Here is a 19,981-nt window from a genome sequence, read left to right as displayed (position 1 = left end):
CTCTTAAATAACCATCAGCCAGACAATGGATTCACTCATTCTTGTTCATTTCTCTGTCTTATTCTCTCTTTTGATCCATACTTGTGTACTTTATAGTTTTTATTTATAAAAGATATAATTATAATTTATATTCTTTTGTAGGATGAGCATGAGTAAACCAATATAGATGGCGATATGGTTCATGGATGTACAAGCTACTAGAAGAAAATTTACTTATGGAGTTGTTATTTGATTAGAAATTATGACTCTGGAGATGTTCTTGTTCTTTTTTCAAGTAAAAACATATGTTTTAGTGGTAGGTTTTGAAAGTATGTAAACACATTGTGCTTCAGGTGTATTGACTTTTCCAAATATATATCATATATTAATTTTTATATATACATTTGTGATGTTTTAAAAGATTTAAAATGTGAATTGTTTATGTAGCAACTACATATTTGTTGTTGTTAGTTGTACAACAAAAAATGTAATATTGTTGGCAAAAAGTGATTTTATGGCCACAACAATACTTGTTGCTAAAAGCCTTTATAACAGATTATTAACTACCCTCCCGCCAATTTTTTTGCCACAAGTAATATTGTTGCGAAAAAATAATATTTTATCGCAACAATAATTGTTGTTGCTAAATATTTTCATAAGCCACAATTGTGTGACCAAAAAATAATTTATTGCAACAACTTTCTTTGTTGCGTTACGGCAACTTTTCGCAACAATATCTTTTGTTGTTGCAAAAACTTTTTCCATCAGCATTTATTGCAACGACATGCAACAACTTTTCTGTTTTTGCCAAAAGTACTTTTTGCAACAATATTCAATATATGGCAACAAAAAATTTTGTGGCAAATTTCATACTTTCTTGTAGTGCATCCTCCTCTGTATAGCCAGCTTCCTCAAAGTATTGTTTGGCTTTAAGTATCTTCTGCACTATCCAAGAGGCTTATTTTGGTACAGTGTCCCACAATGTATTCTGCTTCTTATAATACACATGTATCCACTGCACCCACAATCTATCCTTCTTCTTGCACAGGTTCCAAAGGAGTTTACATATGGCTGCCTTATTCCATTCCTCTATAGCTAGCAGATTAAGTGTCACGATCCGGATTTTCCACCCTCGGGGGTCGTGATGGCGCCTACTAATGAGAGCTAGGCAAGCCAACCCTTAACTACCTTTTTCATTAATAATTTGTTTTTCAATTACTAGCAATAACATGAAAAACAGCGGAATTAAATAAATAAGCAGAAGTCAACAAATTTTATAACTCAAGACTACGTCTATTATAACTTTCAAAACCTCAATATCCAAAACCTGGTGTCACAGTGTCACAGACTCTCTAAGAGTGACTACAAACAAGGCTTGAAGAAAATACAATAAACTGTTTCTGAACGAAAGAAAATGAAACAGGGAATAGAGATAGAGGGATACGCCAGGGCTCGCGAACGCCTGCAGGTCTACCTTGGGTCTCCGGGTGGACAGAAGGAAGCCCTCCAACTACTGTCCGTAAGCTGCTTCGGGATCTGCACACAGTGCAGAGTGTAGTATCAGTACAACCGACCTCATGTACTGGTAAGTGTCTATCCTAACCTCGGCGAAGCAGTGACGAGGCTAGAACTAGACTACCAAATAAACTTGTGCAATTTAAATATATACAGCGGAAAGTAAAATGCATAAATAACTAGTAAATATGGGAAGAGGGAAAACATGTTGTGGGGGAAATAACGGTTCCGAATAGAAAGCATCAATTGAGGAAAGTAATAACATAACTAGAATATCATCAAGAATCAGAAATCAACAATTTGCACGGCATCACCCTTCGTGTTTTTACTCTCGTACTCACCAAATCAATCATATAATAACAATGTGCACGGCATCACCCTTCGTGCTTTACACTCTTTCCTCACAATAGCAAACAATGCACGACATCACCCTTCGTATTTTTACTCTCATTCCTTACCATATACAATGATATCCGGTACGGAATGGTACATCGTACGGCAGGGTATCACCCTTTGTGCTTTACACTCTTTCCTCACCATAGCAAACAATGCACGGCATCACCCTTCGTGATTTAACACTCTTCCTCACCCAAACAACAATCACAAACAAAGGGCAAGGGAGTAAACAAATAAAAATAGAAATCCCCGCAAGGGAACACAATTAAACAGTTAAATCCCTGCAAGGGAACAATATCAATAATCTCAGCATCCCGGCAAGGGAGATAATCAACAAAGCAACAAACATCCCGGCAAGGGAGTAATTTAATAACTCTTTCTCTTTCTTTCACTTTTACTTCTTAACTCACTTTACCACTTGAGCTAACGCTCCAAAGGATTTAATCATTTCATATACTTTCACACTTGATAATATAACTCGATCCAATGCTCCTCGAAGTTCAAAGGTCACAATTTCTTTCACAAGCTTTTCACAACATATAGAAATCATCACTAAGGCATGAAAAACACAACAAAATCAGGATATTCACAATGTAAAGACTCACGGTCATGCTAGACACCAACGTATAGATACTCGTCACCACGCCTATACGTCGTACTCAACATTTATCACATAGCAAATAGGACTCAACTCCTAATCCCTCAAGCTAAGGTTAGACCAAACACTTACCTCAAACTTTCACGGCCAAGTCAATCCTCAATTACCTTTTTTACTCTCGAATTCGGCTCCAAATCGATTGTATCTATACATGAATGACTTCATAACATCAACAAATGCTAAACAATTCGAACCCATTGCCTAATTATAGCTTTTCCATCATTCTTTCCAAAAACCAAAAATCGACCCCGGACCCGCTTGGTCAAAACACGAGGTTCGGACCAAAATCAAATCACCCATTCATCCACGAGCCCGAATATATAATTATTTCCAGAATTTGACCCCAAAACGAGGTCTAAATCACAATTAATTAAAAAGCCCTAACTCTACCCAATTCCCTAATTTCTACCCTTAATTACATGTTTTAGGCCTAGAAATTCAATAGATGTTGATTAAAATGGAAGAAAATAAGTTAAAGATTACTAACCCAAGAGTTTATGGTGAAAGGATGCTTCAAAAGTCGCCCCAGAACTTTGGAGAAGAAAGAGTTTGTGAAATTTTGGTGAAATCCCGTAATGGGTTCAGTTTTGGGACTTTAAAATAACTGGGCAAAATCCTTCTTCGCGTTCGCGATAAGCTCAACGTGTTCGCGATGAGTCAGGTCTGAAGACCTTCGCGTTCGGAACACTGGGCTCGCGTTCGCGATGCTTTAACACCTCAAGCCCTCACGTTCGCGGCCCGGTGGTCGCGTTCGCATCGAACAAACTGGTGGCCCCTCCCCTGAACCCTACGCGTTCGCGAGTGGAAGGACGCGTTCGCGAAGGGTCTCCCCCCTGAGCTTCGCGTTCGCGTCTCAATCTCCACGTTCGCGAAGAAGAAACTGGGCACCTGGGATCTTTGCCTTACGCATTCGCGAGTGAGACCACGTGAACGCGAAGAACAAAATCCCTGGGCACAACAGCAGAAAATCTGCAACACTTCTAAAGCCAAAAACCATTTCGAAACACTCCCGAGCCCTCGGGGCTCCTAACCAAACACAGGCACTAACTCAACAACATCATACGAACTTATCTGTGCGATCAAATCGCCTAAATAACCTCAAAATCAATGAATCAAACCTCAAAATCAAGAATTTTTCCTCAAACTTCATCAAGTTTCCAATTTAGAAATTTAAGTCCGAAATACGTCAAACGACGTCCGATTTCAACCAAATTTTACAGGAATAACTTAAAACATATATAAGACCTGTACCGGGTGCCGGAACTAAAATACGGGTCCGAATACCATTGCTTTCTAATCAGATTTCATTTCCAATTTCCTTAAACATTTTTCAGAAAACAATTTTTACTTAAAAATTCATTTCTCGGGCTTGGGACCTCGAAATTCGATTTCGGACATACGCCCACATCCCATATTTTCCTACGGACCCTCCAGGACCGTCAAATCACGTGTCCGAGTCCGTTTGCCCAAAATGTTGACCAAAGTCAAACTTATCATTTTAACATCAAAACTTAGCATTTTTCACAAAATTTCATATTTAAGCATTCCGGCTACGCGCCCGGACTACACACCAAATCGAGGTAACTCTAAATGAGGTTTTCAAGGCCTCAGAAGCACAGAATGGATAAGAAAATAGGTGATGACCCTTTGGGTCGTCACATTCTCCATCTCTAAAACAATCGTTCGTCCTCGAACGGACAGAAGTAGGAAGTACCTGAGTCAGGGAATAAATGAGGATAACGGCTCTACATATCGGACTCGAACTCCCAGGTCGATGCCTCAGGAGGCTGACCTCTCCACTGAACATGAACAGAAGGGAAACTCTTGTATCTCAACTGACGAACCTACTTGTCTAGAATAGCTACCAGCTCATCCTCATAGGACAGGTCCTTGTCCAACTGGAACGTGCTGAAATCTAACACGTGGGATGGATCGCCGTGATACTTCCGAAGCATGGACACATGGAACACTGGATGCACGGCTGACAAGCTCGGCGGCAATGCAAGTCTATAAACCACCTCTTCCACTCTATCAAGAATCTCAAACGGGCCAATGAACCTAGGGCTACGCTTGCCCTTCTTCCCAAATCTCATCACGCCCTTCATAGGCGAGACTCGGATCAATACCCGCTCACCAACCATAAAAGCCACATCTCGAACCTTACGATCTGCATAGCTCTTTTGCCTGGCCTGAGCTGTACGAAGCCTATCCTGAATGATCCTGACCTTGTCCAAGGCCTCCTGAACCAGATCCGTACCCAACAACCGAGCCTCTCCCGGCTCAAACCATCCAACCGGAGATCGACACCGCCTACCATATAAAGCCTCATAAGGATCCATCTAGATACTCGACTGGTAGCTGTTGTTGTAGGCAAACTCTGCTAAAGGCAAGAACTGATCCCATGAACCTCCAAAGTCAATAACACAAGCTCGGAGCATATCTTCCAATATCTGAATAGTCCGCTCGGACTGCCCGTCCGTCTGAGGATGAAATGTTGTACTCAACTCAACCTGGGTGACTAACTCTCGCTGAACTGCTCTCCAGAAATGCGAAGTGAACTGTGTACCTCGGTCCAAAATGATAGATACCGGCACACCATGAAGGCAAATAATCTCCCAGATATAGATCTCAGCTAACCTCTCAGATGAATAGGAGACTGCCATAGGAATGAAATGCGTTGACTTGGTCAGCCTATCAACAATGACCCAAACTGCGCCGAACTTCTTCTGAGTCAGCGGAAGTCCAGTAACAAAGTCCATAGTTATCCGCTCTCACTTCCACTCGGGAAGCTCAATCCTCTGAAACAATCCACCAGGCCTCTGATGCTCATACTTAAACTACTGACAATTCAAACACTGAGCCACATGTGCAACAATATCATTCTTCATTCTACGCCACCAATAATGCTGCCGCAAATCCTGATACATCTTCGCGATGCCTGGATGGATAGAGTACCGAGAACTATGGGCCTCCTCTAAAATCAACTCCCAAAGCCCATCCACATTAGGCTCACAAACTCGACCCTGCAATCTCAAAACTCCATCAGCATCTAAGCTAACCTGCTTGTCACCTCCACACTGCACCGTGTCTCTAAGGACACACAAATGAGGATCATCAAACCGTTGATCATGGATATGCTCCAATAACGAAGAACGAGCGATCGTGCAAGCTAATACTCGACTAGGCTCAGAAATATCCAACCTCACAAATCGATTGGCCAAAGCCTAAACATCCAAAGCAAGCGGTCTCCCACCGACTGGAATATAAGCAAGACTGCCCATACTGACTGACTTTCTACTCAAAGCATCATCCACCACATTGGCCTTTCCCGGGTGAGATAAGATAGTGATATCATAATCCTTCAACAACTCCAACCACCTCCTCTGCCTCAAATTCAACTCCTTTTTCTTGAACAAATACTGAAGACTCTTGTGATCAGTGAACACCTCACATGCCATACCATACAGATAATGCCTCCAAATCTTCAGTGCGTGAACAATGTCTACCAACTCTAAATCATGCACCGGATAGTTCTTCTCATGAATCTTCAACTGCCGTGAAGCATAGGCAATGACCTTGCCATCCTGCATCAACACTGCACTAAGCCCAATGCGAGATGCATCACAATAAACGGTATAAGGCCCTAAACCTGTGGGCAAAACTAATACCGGTACCATAGTCAGAGCTGTCTTGAGCCTCTGAAAGCTCGCCTCACACTCGTCCGACCATCTGAACTGGGCACTCTTCTGGGTCAACCTAGTCATCGGGGCTGCGATAGATGAGAACCCCTCCACGAACCGACGATAGTAGCCTACCAATCCCAAGAAACTCCGAATCTCTGTAGCTGATGCTGGTCTAGGTCAGTTCTTAACTACCTCAATCTTCTTCGGGTCAACCTGAATACCCTCTACTAATACGACATGACCCAGGAATGCAACTGAACTCAACCAGAACTCACACTTCGAGAACTTTGCATATAGCTGACTATCCTTCAGAGTCTGAATAACCACTCTGAGATGCTACTCGTGCTCTTCCTGGCTGCGGGAATATATCAGAATATCATCAATGAAGACTATCACGAACGAGTCCAAATAAGGCCTGAACACTCGGTTCATCAAATCTATAAAAGCTGCTGGGGCATTTGTCAACCCGGATGACATAACCAAGAACTCATAATACTCGTACCAAGTGCGGAATGTTGTCTTAGGGACATCGGATGCCCTAATCCTCAACTGATGGTAGCCAGATCTCAAGTCAATCTTTGCAAATACCTTGGCACCCTGAAGCTGATCGAACAAATCATCAATCATCGGCAGTGGATACTTATTCTTGATTGTAACATTGTTCAATGCTGGTAATCTATGCACATTCTCATCGAACCATCCTTTTTCTTAACGAACAACACCGGCGCACCCCAAGGCGAAACACTGGGTCTAATAAAACCCTTCTCAAGCAAGTTCTGCAACTGCTCCTTCAACTCTTTTAACTCAGGCGGGGCCATACGGTATGGCGGGATAGAGATGGGCTGGGTGCCCGGGGCCAAATCAATGCAAAAGTAAATATCCCTGTCGGGTGGCATACCCAGCAGGTCTGAAGGGAAAACATCAGGAAACTCACGAACAACGGGCACAGAATCAATAGAAGGGACCTCAGCACTAGAATCACGAACATATGCCAAATAGGCCAAACACCCCTTCTCGACCATACGTCGAGCCTTCACATACGAAATAACACTACGGGTAGAATGATCAGGAGTCCCCCTCTACTCTAAATGGGGAAAATACGGTAAGGCTAAGGTCACATTCTTGGCATGACAATCCAAGATAGCGTGGTAAGGTGATAACCAGTCCATCCCTAATATAACATCAAAATCGACCATGTTTAGAAGCAACAAATCCACGCGAGTCTCAAGACCCCCAATCACCACAATACAAGAACGATGGACTCGATTGACCACAATAGAATCACCCACCAGTGTAGACACATAAACAGGAATACTCAATGAATCACTAGGCATGACCAGGTACGTTGCAAAATAAGATGACACATACGAATACGTAGACCCTGGATCAAATAGCACTGAAGCATCTCTATCACAAACCAAAATGGTACCTGTAATGACTGCATCTAAAGCCTCAGCCTTGGGCCTAGCTGGAAGGGCGTAACTGTCACGCCCCAAAACCCGAAGAGCGCGACCGGCGCTCAACCGAGTAAATTCGACTGAGCAAGCCTATTAGATTTTATTCTACCCAAACTAGTTCGTGAATAAATAGGAGATGAACTCCATTAATCATACTTTTGTAAAAAAAATCATTAACAACTTCCACTTTGTTTTCATTAGCCATTTCAACCATAATATCCAAAATATGACAATTTTTATAAATATGAAGGAAAATATATTTGCCGAATACCAATATTTCTAATACCAAACACCACCCACAACCTGTCTACGGAGCCTCTAATTACAACTGAAGAGTAATATAGAAATGCTAGTAACAAGGCTCCGGCTATACCTCAAATACATCGTACAAGATAAATAGATGAAACAGGACCCCGAAATAAAGTGGGGCTCACCAAATCAGCTGAAAGGAAGATGCGTCACTAGCTGCGACCAACACTGCCTGCTATGGGACCACCTACATCTATTTAAAGATATAGCGCCCCCGGCAAAAGGGACGTTAGTGCCATTGAATAGCACTAGTATGTATAACTAAACACCATCTAGTTAGAAAGAACTTTCATACAAGTATAAAGAGGAAATCATAAAGATAACAAAGTTTCAAATAAGCACCATGTCAACACAGCAAGTCACAATCAACAATACCCAAATAACCAATTGAAACATAACGAATTTTCAAGTAAGAAAATAGTATATGTATATATATATATATATATATATATGTGTGTGTGTGTGGTTGGGAGATCACTAGCACCGATTTTACCACCGTTTTTATTAGCACGGAGTCTGATCACGCCCGATCGGCTAGGCCATCTCCCCACGGAACAATGTGGTTTGACATTATGATACGAAAGAAAGTTGTCATAAGAATAGTACTGCCATGTGCGCAACATGGAGTCTGATCTCCACCCGATCAGCTAGGCCGCCTCCCCACATATACCGTGTGGGTTGGCTTTTTCTTTTTCAATTCACATGTATTAGTTTCATCCCACTTTGGGGGAAATAGTCACAATTTTACCAATATTTCAATTTCATTCCAAATCACACTCCACTCCTACACCGGCACGTGTAAATTCGGGTGTGGGCCTTATGACCCACCCTTCCTCGGTCTTGCTAATGATACTCCCAAAAATATTTTTGGCTCAATTTAATATTGCACACAGTTGTGATATGAATACAAGTAAACGAACATAGCATAAATGCAACCATGCTTACCTCAATATCCTTCACATTTTATAGATTCCAATTAGTATTTCCAGTCACCAACAACAACAATATTTCCTTGGCTCATTTGGCCATTCACAAGATTCTTTATTCCTGGCACGGTGGCCGTATTTCATATTTCACATGTTTCACATCGATATCAATTTTAACAACAAGCCATTCGATCCAAGATGCCAAGTGCACATGAGAGGAATCATGAATCATGGGCATATACAATATTTTAGAAATCATACACCTCAAGTTTATTAACAATGGAACTTTAAACATAACGGATTCTTCCAAAAAGGAGGAGATACACCAAACCACAATAAAACACACATCAAAGACATAAACAAGCAACTACACCAATTGTTCTTAAATTATTCTTTTCCAATCATGACAATATACAATTTCAACATCTAAGTATGTAACAACTCGGATCACATTGGATGTACTTATAAGGCAAAACATTATCTCGAACAACCGCATATGGCATAAATTGTGTACAAAGCCTTTAAGACACTTTATTATTGAAGTCATTTATGGAAAGCAGAGTCAAGACTCATTTCATAATCTGTTTCATACTTTCTCATGCCATAGGCATCACCAGGTACAATTATAATTCACATTCTCGGCACATTGGCCATACTCTATTTCCCAATGTCATTTATTTCAAACACCTTTATACATAGAGGATTTCACATAGTTTGGCATAATATATGCAGCTCCAATCTCAATTTAAGGTCTTAGCATTTCAATACATGATTTCATATTTCTTGCACCCTTTTTAAGTCATCAAGAATAACACATTGATCATATTAGAATGCATCTTTCACAAATATAGGGTCACAACACCAATTCATGTGAATTATCAATCAAAGCAAGAATCCAAAGTTGAGTCTTACCACATTTACACAAACATCAATAGAGCTCAATTTCTAAAAGACGGGGTTTTAGCCATACATACCTCAAGAGCTTTTCCTTAAGTTACTACAATGTTCCGGAAATTCTAGCAATGCCTATCTACTTCGAGACATAACAAAATTGAACACAAATTAGGAGGATATTCATAATTCTAGCTCATTTGAGCATTTTATCAAACACCATATGAGCGTTAAATCTTTATGGTCCTTTTATAGAGGATTTCATCAATCCACAACCCATACTTTACTATTTTTAGCTCAACCATTTCCTACACCTTTTGACAACACATGCAAACAAGATAAAAACTCCAATACCCACAAACTTTCTTGATAAATACCCACCCTTAGCTAAAATTCGAAATTAAGGGTTAGGGTGTAGGATCCTACCTCTTTGATGAAGGACTTAAAGGATTTCTTGTTGGATTTCAAAGATTGAACAAGATTTTTGATGAACAAGGCACTTGAGCTTCTTCCTCTCTCTAGAATTGCTCTTCCCTCTCTCTAAAAGCTCCAGAAAATCCCAAAATAACAAACCCCAAAACGAGTTAAATGAAATGGGGTTTGGGTCTTAAAAACCCATTTTTGCACTATCGCGCCGCATGGGGCGCCACGAGGTATGGGGCGGCTGTGCAAAATGTGGCTGGAGCTGAAATTTCGGACCATTCTGGAATTCCTACAGGCGCGGCGCACCGAGCGCTGCATGGGGCACCGCGGTAGTGTAAAATTATGCGCTGTTTTGGTAATTTGGTCATAACTTTGTGTAGGAATGCCCGAATGATGAACGGTTTGAAGCGTTGGAAACTAGACTCAATGACCTTTCATATGATAGGTTGTTAATCACATAAAACCTTATAAATATTTTGATATGTTTGTCCAAATTAGGGACTTGTGCGAACTCATTTGGAATCTTAGCCTATTACGAAATTTTCCAATTTGACTTAGACTTGGGCCCTTCCTTGGACCCCAAATTACTTAACATAAGACTTATACACATATTTACCAAATCCAATTGATGTACACCAAGTTAATAACACATAAAATATTATAATAAGCCTACATGGCACCACAAAATCCTAGGTTGCTTAGCAAAATTTTCTGGGGCCTTATAGTAACATCGGGGTTGGGCCCCACCACCCTGAACTACCTCTCTGGGATGGCCTGCTACTGGCTGGCCTCTACCTCTGGCGGCCTGAGCTCTACCTCTAGGACCTCTACCTCCACCTCTAGCACCTGTACCCCCACCTCTAACTGGCTGGGCGGGCTGTGGAACACCTGGTGTCTGTACCATAGTACGAGAACCCTGATGCTGAGAGCTACCCGGTGCTCGAGGGCAAAACCTGGCAATGTGACCCGGATCACCACAAGTGTAACAAGCCCTCGGCTGCTGAGACTGTTGGCCCTGTCGACCTGAATGACCACCTCAGAAACTCTGAAGCGGTGATGCACTAATGGGAACTGGTGGTGCACTATAAGGCTGCTGATCAGAATAATACGTCTGAGAACCACGGCCACCTAAAGTACCATGTGAGACCTGGAGAGCTGATTGAAAGGGCCTAGGAGGATGGCCTCTACCATATGAATCTCTACCTTCAGACGAGGTACCACTGAATGTGCCCGAATGACGGGGCCTCTTATCCAACCCATGACCACCTCTCTGTGACAGAACCATCTCAACTCTGCGGGCCACATTGGCCGCCTCCTGAAAGGTGATCTCACTCCTGGCCTCCTTGGCCATCTGAAGACGAATCGGCTGAATAAGACCATCAATAAACCTCCTCACTCTCTCTCTCTCTCGGTAGGAAGTATGACAAGAGCATGGCGAGCTAGATCGATGAACCTGGTCTCATACTGGGTGACCATCATGGAACCCTGCTGGAGGCACTCAAACTGCCTTCGATAGGCCTCTCTCTAAGTAACGGGGAGAAACTTCTCCAGAAACAACACTGTAAACTGCTCCCATGTCAAAGATGGCAATCCGGCTGGCCTGGCTAAGCAATAATCTCTCCACCAAGTCTTGGCGGATCCAGATAGACGAAAGGTAGCAAAATCAACTCCATTAGTCTCAACGATCCCTATGTTCTAAAGAACCTCGTGACAACTATCCAGATAATCCTAGGGATCCTCAATAGATGCTCTACTGAATGTAGAAGTGAAGAGCTTGGTGAACCTATCCAACCTCCACAAAGCATCGGCGGACATAGTCGCTCCATCGCCGGTCTGAGCTACTACACCTGGCTGAACTGCTCCAGCTGGCGGAACCGCTGTAATTTGAATCTGGGGAGCCACCTGCTCCGGAGTGCGAGTAACAAGTGTCTGAGCCCTCCTCCAGCCTGAGAAGTGACTGGTGCTAAAGCAAACCTGCTCGGGTGACACTCTCCATGAGGCCTACCAATCAGACCAGAGCGTCATAAAGAACTAGGGTGGCAATGAACCCTTCCGGGACCTGAGCTGGGCCCACCAGAACTGCTGGGGCTAGGACCTCCTCCTCAAAATCAACCTGAGGCTCCGCCACTGGTGCTGCTGCTCGGGGCTGAGCTCTGCCTCTACCTCAGCCTCTAGCACGGCCTCGGCCTCGCCCTTTGCCCCTAGTGAAAGCTACTGCTGGGGGCTCGGGCTGCTGAGCGGTAGATGAGGAAGCGTGTGTTCACGCCATCTGCGAAAGGATAGAGTAGAAATCCAATTAGCATTGAGAAAAAAATCTGCATGACAAGAAAGAATAAATGTGAAATCTTTCCTAACTCTGTAGCCTCTGGGGATAAATACAGACGTCTCCGTACCGACCCTCAGACTTTACTAAGCTTGTCTGTGAACTGAGAGACCTATGTAACCTAGAGCTCTGATGAGAGCTAGGCAAGCCAACACTTAACTACCGTTTTCATTAACAAATTATTATTTTTTAAAATTACCAGCGATAACATGAAAAATAGCGGAATTAAATAAATAAGCGGAAATCAACAATTTTTATAACTTAAGACTACGTCTATTACAACTTTCAAAACCTCAATACCCAAAACCTGGTGTCACAGTGTCACAGACTGTCTAAGAGTCACTACAAACAAGGCCTGAAGAAAATACAATAAACTGTTTCTGAATGAAAGAAAATGAAACAGGGAATAGAGATAGAGGGAGACGCCAGGGCCCACGAACGCCTGCAGGTCTACCTTAGATCTCCGGGTGGAATAAAGGAAGCCCTCCAACTACTGTCTGTAAGCTGCTCCGGGATCTGCACACAGTGTAAAGTGTAGTATCAGCACAACCGACCCCATGTGCTGGTAATTGTCTAGCCTAACCTCGGCAAAGTAGTGATGAGGCTAGGACCAGACTACCAAATAAACCTGTGCAATTTAAATATATACAGCGAAAAGGAAAATGCAGAAATAACCAGTAAATGTGGGAAGGGGAAAAACATGTTGTGGGGGGAAATAACGGTTCCGAATAGAAAGCATCAAGTAAGGAAAGTAACAACATAACTAGAATATCATCAAGAATCAGAAATCAACAATTTGCACGGCATCACCCTTCGTGCTTTTACTCTCGTCCTCACCAAATCAATCATATAATAACAATGTGCACGGCATCACCCTTCGTGCTTTATACTCTTTCCTTACAATAGCAAACAATGCACGGCATCACCCTTCGTTCTTTTACTCTCTTTCCTCACCATATAATCAATGATAATCAGTACGGAATGGTACATCATACGGCACGACATCACCCTTTGTGCTTTACACTCTTTCCTCACCATAGCAAACAATGCACGGCATCACCCTTCGTGCTTTAACACTCTTCCTCACCCAGACAACAATCACAAACAAAGAGGCAAGGGAGTAAACAAATAATAATAGAAATCCCCGCAAGGGAACACAATTAAACAGTTAAATCCCGGCAAGGGAACAATATTAATAATCTCATCATCCCGGCAAGGGAGATAATCAACCAAGCAACAAACATCCCGGCAAGGGAGCAATTTAATAACTATTTCTCTTTCTTTCACTTTTACATCTTAACTCACTTTACCACTTGAGCCAACGCTTCAAAGGGTTCAATCATTTCATATACTTTCACACTTGGTAATATAACTCGAGTCAATGCTCCTCGAAGTTCAAAGGTCACAATTTCTTTCACAAGCTTTTCACAACATATAGAAATCATCACTAAGGCATGAAAAACACAACAAAATCAGGATATTCACAATGTAAAGACTCACGGTCATGCTAGACACCAACGTATAGATACTCGTCACCATGCCTATACGTCGTACTCAATAATTATCACATAGTAAATAAGACACAACTCTTAATCCCTCAAGCTAAGGTTAGACCAAACATTTACCTCAAACTTCCACAGCCAAGTCAATCCTCAATTACCGTTTTTCCTCTCGAATTCGGCTCTAAATCGATTGTATCTATACATGAATGACTTCATAACATCAATAAATGCTAAACAATTCGAATCCATTGCCTAATTATAGCTTTTCCATCATTCTTTCCAAAAACCCAAAAATCGACCCCGGACCCGCTTGGTCAAAACACGAGGTTCGGACCAAAATCAAATCACTCATTCATCCACGAGCCCGAATATATAATTATTTTTAGAATTTGACCCCAAAACGAGGTCTAAATCACAATTAATTAAAAAGCCCTAACTCTACCCAATTCCCTAATTTCTACCCTTAATTACATGTTTTAGGCCTAGAAATTCAATATATGTTGATGAAAATTGAAGGAAATAAGTTAAAGATTACTAACCCAAGAGTTTATGGTGAAAGGATGCTTCAAAAGTCGCCCTAGAACTTTGGAGAAGAAAGAGTTTGTGAAATTTTGGTGAAATCCCGTAATGGGTTCTGTTTTGGGACTTTAAAATAACTGAGAAAAATCCTTCTTCATGTTCGCGATAAGCTCAATGCGTTCGCGATGAGTCAGGTCTGAAGACCTTCGCTTTCGCGACACTGGGCTCGCGTTCGCGATGCTTTAGCACCTCGAGCCCTCGCGTTCGCGGGCTAGTGTCCACGTTCGCGTAGAACAAACTGGTGGCCCCTCCCCTGAACCCTACGCGTTCGCGAGTGGAAGGACGCATTCGCGAAGGGTCTCCCCCCTGAGCTTTGCGTTCGCGTCTCAACCTCCGCGTTCGCGAAGAAGAAACTGGGCACCTGGGATCTTTGCCTTACGCGTTCGCGAGTGAGACCACTTGAACGCGAAGAACAAAATCCCTGGGCACAATAGCAGAAAATCTGCAACACTTCTAAAGCCAAAAACCATTCCGAAAGACTCCCGAGTCCTCGGGGCTCCTAACCAAATACAGGCACTAACTCAACAACATCATACGAACTTATCCGTGTGATCAAATCGCCTAAATAACCTCAAAATCAATTAATCAAACCTCAAAATCAAGAATTTTTCCTCAAACTTCATCAAGTTTCCAATTTAGAAATTTAAGTCTGAAATACGTCAAATGACGTCCGATTTCAACCAAATTTTACAGGAAGAACTTAAAACATATATAAGACCTGTACCGGGCGCCGGAACCAAAATACGGGCCTGATACCATCGCTTTCTAATCAGATTTCTTTTCCAATTTCCTTAAACATTTTCAGAAAATAATGTTTACTTAAAAATTTATTTCTCGGGTTTGGGACCTCGGAATTCGATTCCGGACATACGCCCACGTCCCATATTTTCCTACGGATCTTCCGGGACCGTCAAATCACAGGTCCGGATCTGTTTACCCAAAATGTTGACCAAAGTCAAACTTATTCATTTTAACATCAAAACTTAGGATTTTTTACAAAATTTCATATTTAAGCTTCCCGGCTACGTGCTCGGACTGCGCACGCAAATTGAGGCGACTCTAAAATAGATTTTCAAGGCCTCGGAAGCACAGAATAGATAAGAAAACAGGTGATGACCCTTTGGGTCGTCACATTAAATCCACCGACTGCTTTAGGTTTGCACAAGTTGTCCCACGACAATAATGCTTTCCTTGATACTTCTACCCCCCCCCCGCCAGTCCAAAGGAATGTTCTGCATACTCTTTCAATAAGTTGAATAAGTTTCTTTGGTAACACAAACACCTGAGACCAGTATACTTGAATAAAGAATAGCACACTCTTGATTAGTTGAATTCTCCCTGCATAAGAAAGGAATTTTGTTGTCCAGGATTGGATTCTCCCTAGCATCTTCTCAAGTAGAGGCTGGCACTGTATTAATGATAACCTCTTAGAGCTTAGAGGTACCCCCAAGTACCTAACTGGTAGATTTCCCTTGACAAACCCCAAGTCTTGTAATATCCTCTGTTGTTGTTCATCATGCACTCCACCAAATAATATGGAACTTTTATCAGCATTTGCCTCTAGGCCTGATGCCTTTGAGAATTGTTGAGATTAAATAACTATTTTGTCTAGTGTAGACTCTATTTTCAAAGGATAAAAAAGGCGAACGACATTTCGCTAAGGGCCTTTGTGCTTTTAATATACTAGTCTTAAGGTACGCGCTTTGCGCGTGTACCTATATTAATGAGTATATAATATTAAAAAAATATACTAATATTTTTAATAATATTTTGAACTATAAAATAAAAATATAACTTCCTGAAAATGATAAATATTGATTGAAAGAAGACTTTCTACTTAGTAAGTAACCATTTCTAATTGCTTTTAATAGATTTTAAAGTCCTACAAAATAGGACTTTCTACCTCAAGGAAAGAACACTTTTTCATATTTTTAGAATACACGCTTCGTGCATCTATCCATAGTATATATTTGGCATGCAACTGCTATTTGTTATTGTGAAAGTATTTATTGAATTTGATGTTGAGTTAAAAAATATCATTATTGTAAAATTTAGGTTATTTATATCGAAACATAGTACTATTTATTAGAATATATATTTATATTTTGGTACATTAATTTTATAGAAGGTGCATATGATTAAAGGATAATGGATATTCTATTGTATCTTCAAAGATCAATCATATTTTTTGTTGAGAAACAATCATAATTTTTCATGTAAAGTGTTTTTCTATTTCTTCTTTTTACTAAGATAACTAAATTACATAAATTTATGAGTTTAATTTCTATGATCGATTATAAATCTAGAATTGAGAATAAGAAAGATTGGAGAATTGCTGATCAACTTTATTGACTTTAGGTATAATTTTTATTTTGTCTTTCTCTAAATTTTGTATTTTATTTTTACTAAATTAGAATTAATTGGTTATATTTCTCTGCCAAAGAGTAATTCAAACATATAACAAGTAATAACTACTTTTTACTTATACTCTGTGGAATATTTTATTTTTGGTATTATTTTTTTTTATAAATTATTATGTTACATAATTCAAAAAATAAAAAAATTGCATTAATATTTAACAAAGAATTTAATGCAAAAACTTTAGTTGATATAATACTTCTAAATATTAGGAGAAAACTTAAATTCTGAAGAAAAAAAAAGTCTTGTTTACTGATAAGACATCCAATGTCAAAAAAATTAATAGTTTTGTTAACTTGTTTGAATTAGAAATTAATAAGGTTAACAATCAACTTTTGGTCTTAATTTAATAATAAACTCTGAATATTAAAATAGAAATTGAAAGTGCATTTCTTTAATCGTGCCTATTCAATTTCAAATTACAAATATTGACTACAATATTTGTAAGTAGAGATATGTTGACTTTGAATTTCTAAATACAAAAACTTTTACTTGTTTCAAATAAGGAAAAAATATTAACCAAATTTTAGTTAAAATTAAAGTCTTAAGTATTTAGGAGATAATTAAATGGCTATTCCTAAATATTAGGGAATTCAATGATGATTCCTAAATATTAGGAAATTAATATAAATGATTGTTTTGTCTACTATGAACTCTATTTTTAAAGGACAGAAAAAGCAAATTATATTTTGTTAAGGGCCTTTGTGCTTTTAATATATAAGATAAGATAAGATTTAGGCATGAAACATTTATGTTACCTAGTAGGGAGCATATAGTACTTTTAAAAAAAAGTAAGTAACAGAAAAGTAATTTGTGTAAAACTATTGCCGTACTAAATGGACAAAAAATCTACTATATGTCTATCTGACAAAGCTTTCAAATTGAGTTTAAATAGTGCTAGTTTTAGTAGCGGTATAAATCATATCAAATTATGATTTGGATTATTTGAATTATGTGCAAATAATTTTAAAATTAAACTTTCTATATGAAAATTATAAATAACTATTAGATATTAATTAAGAAGCGGGACATGAAACCATTTCTCAAATCTCATAGTGGATAACTTGTTTTCTTTTTTTATACTGTAATAACCCAACCCCTTGATGGCCGCACTTGTATTTTGTTTTACGGTCAATATTAAAGAATACTCAACATATAACATTGTGATATGTCTTGTTTGAGCATGTTAAATAATATTATTTTGGAAAAATTCTTACTACCACTTTATTTTTTATCTCAAATTCAAATAAGTCTTATCCTTCTACATTTTTAGACATAATTTTTCTCTTTTTTTGTTCTTTGCTTATAGTTATTGCATTTATTACTTGATATTGTTATACTGTAATGTGAACATTTATTAGCTTATAAATTAACTTAATGTCTTACTTATTACCCTATTAATAATCATTAATAAATGTAAATTTTTATTTTTAAAATTTAATGTATTTATACTATCATCCTCTTACTCAGAACTCTTTCATCATTCAAATCTATCAATAATATTTTTTTACCATTATTTAATAATTTAATTTATATATTTTTTAACAAACTTACAATATAAGTATCATTGTACTATCTCTATTTTCCTCTTTATACATTCTCTTCCCTACTAAGAAATTTTAATTAGCTTTTACACAAATATTTGACTCAAACTCAAAATAATATCACGTCTTATTTTAAAATAATAATTTGAATTAGTCTAAAAATTAATACATAAGTTCCTTTATAATGTTTCAAATCTATTGAATTTTCTTTTAATTGACAAGAGGGTTTGCTCTGATGGTAAACAACCTCCACTTCCAACCAAGAGGTTGTGAGTTCGAGTCTCCCAAGAGCAAGATGGGAAGTTCTTGGAGGGAAGAATGCCGGGAGTCTATTTGGAAACAGCCTCTCTACCCCAGGGTAGGGGTAAGGTTTGCGTACACACTACCATCCCCAGACCCCACTAAATGGGATTATACTGGGTGGTTGTTGTTGTTGTTGTGAATTTTCTTATAATTATTTTTGTATTACGTGCAATTAAATTTGCTTTCTCTTTTAGTTTCAAGATTCTAATTTAGCTTTTAATTTTTATTAATAAAATTACCTACATGAGATATTTATTTAATATGTTTAAATATTTAATTTGGTATCAAATTTTTATTTTTCTTTATCTAGCAAGACTTCAATTTTGTGATTATCCATATTTTAAGTGTTCTTATCATAAGTTTAAGAACTTTCTATGTCAAGGTTAAATAGTTTTTATTTTTATTTTTAATATAATTTTTTTAAATTTTAATTATTTTTCTTATTTCTGCTATAATGTTATCTAATATGTAATATTATCACATTTTCATGTAATTTTTTTCATTAACTTTACACTATATTTAATATTCTTATCCACTGCTATTTTTTAATATAATATAGATAGATATGTAATTTTTTATATTAAATTAAATATTTAATTTATTTCTAAACTATTGTTTGAAATTTTTAACTTAGTTAAATTTATTAATAATATTTTTGAGTTTGTATACTTGCATTGTTTTATTTTTTAAAGTAATTCTTAGTATAAATATCCTCACATGATCTCTAATTTATTTATATTATTTATTATTTAATTTTTTTTATCTATAGACTTTAGTTATGTGGCCTTATCCACATGCATTCTATTTCTTATTATACTTCAGTAAAATTTTCTTATTTCAAATTTAAATAAGTTTTATCCTTTTCTTTTGTATGATGAAATTTTTGATTTTTTTCTCTATTTATTTCTCAATTTTTATATTATATTATTCAATACTTAATATTATTATATTATTATGTGGCTCAATTTCTTATCATATTTCTTTATAAACAAAATCTTATCTCAAATGTTTACAACAATGGTCCCACTATCATTTATTTCTACATAATATTTCTATAAATAAAAAAATATGAAAT

The sequence above is a fragment of the Nicotiana tabacum genome, chromosome 7 (genome assembly GCF_000715075.1).
Source record: "Nicotiana tabacum cultivar K326 chromosome 7, ASM71507v2, whole genome shotgun sequence".
In the NCBI taxonomy this organism is placed as follows: domain Eukaryota; kingdom Viridiplantae; phylum Streptophyta; class Magnoliopsida; order Solanales; family Solanaceae; genus Nicotiana; species Nicotiana tabacum.
This window is presented reverse-complemented; position numbering follows the sequence as displayed.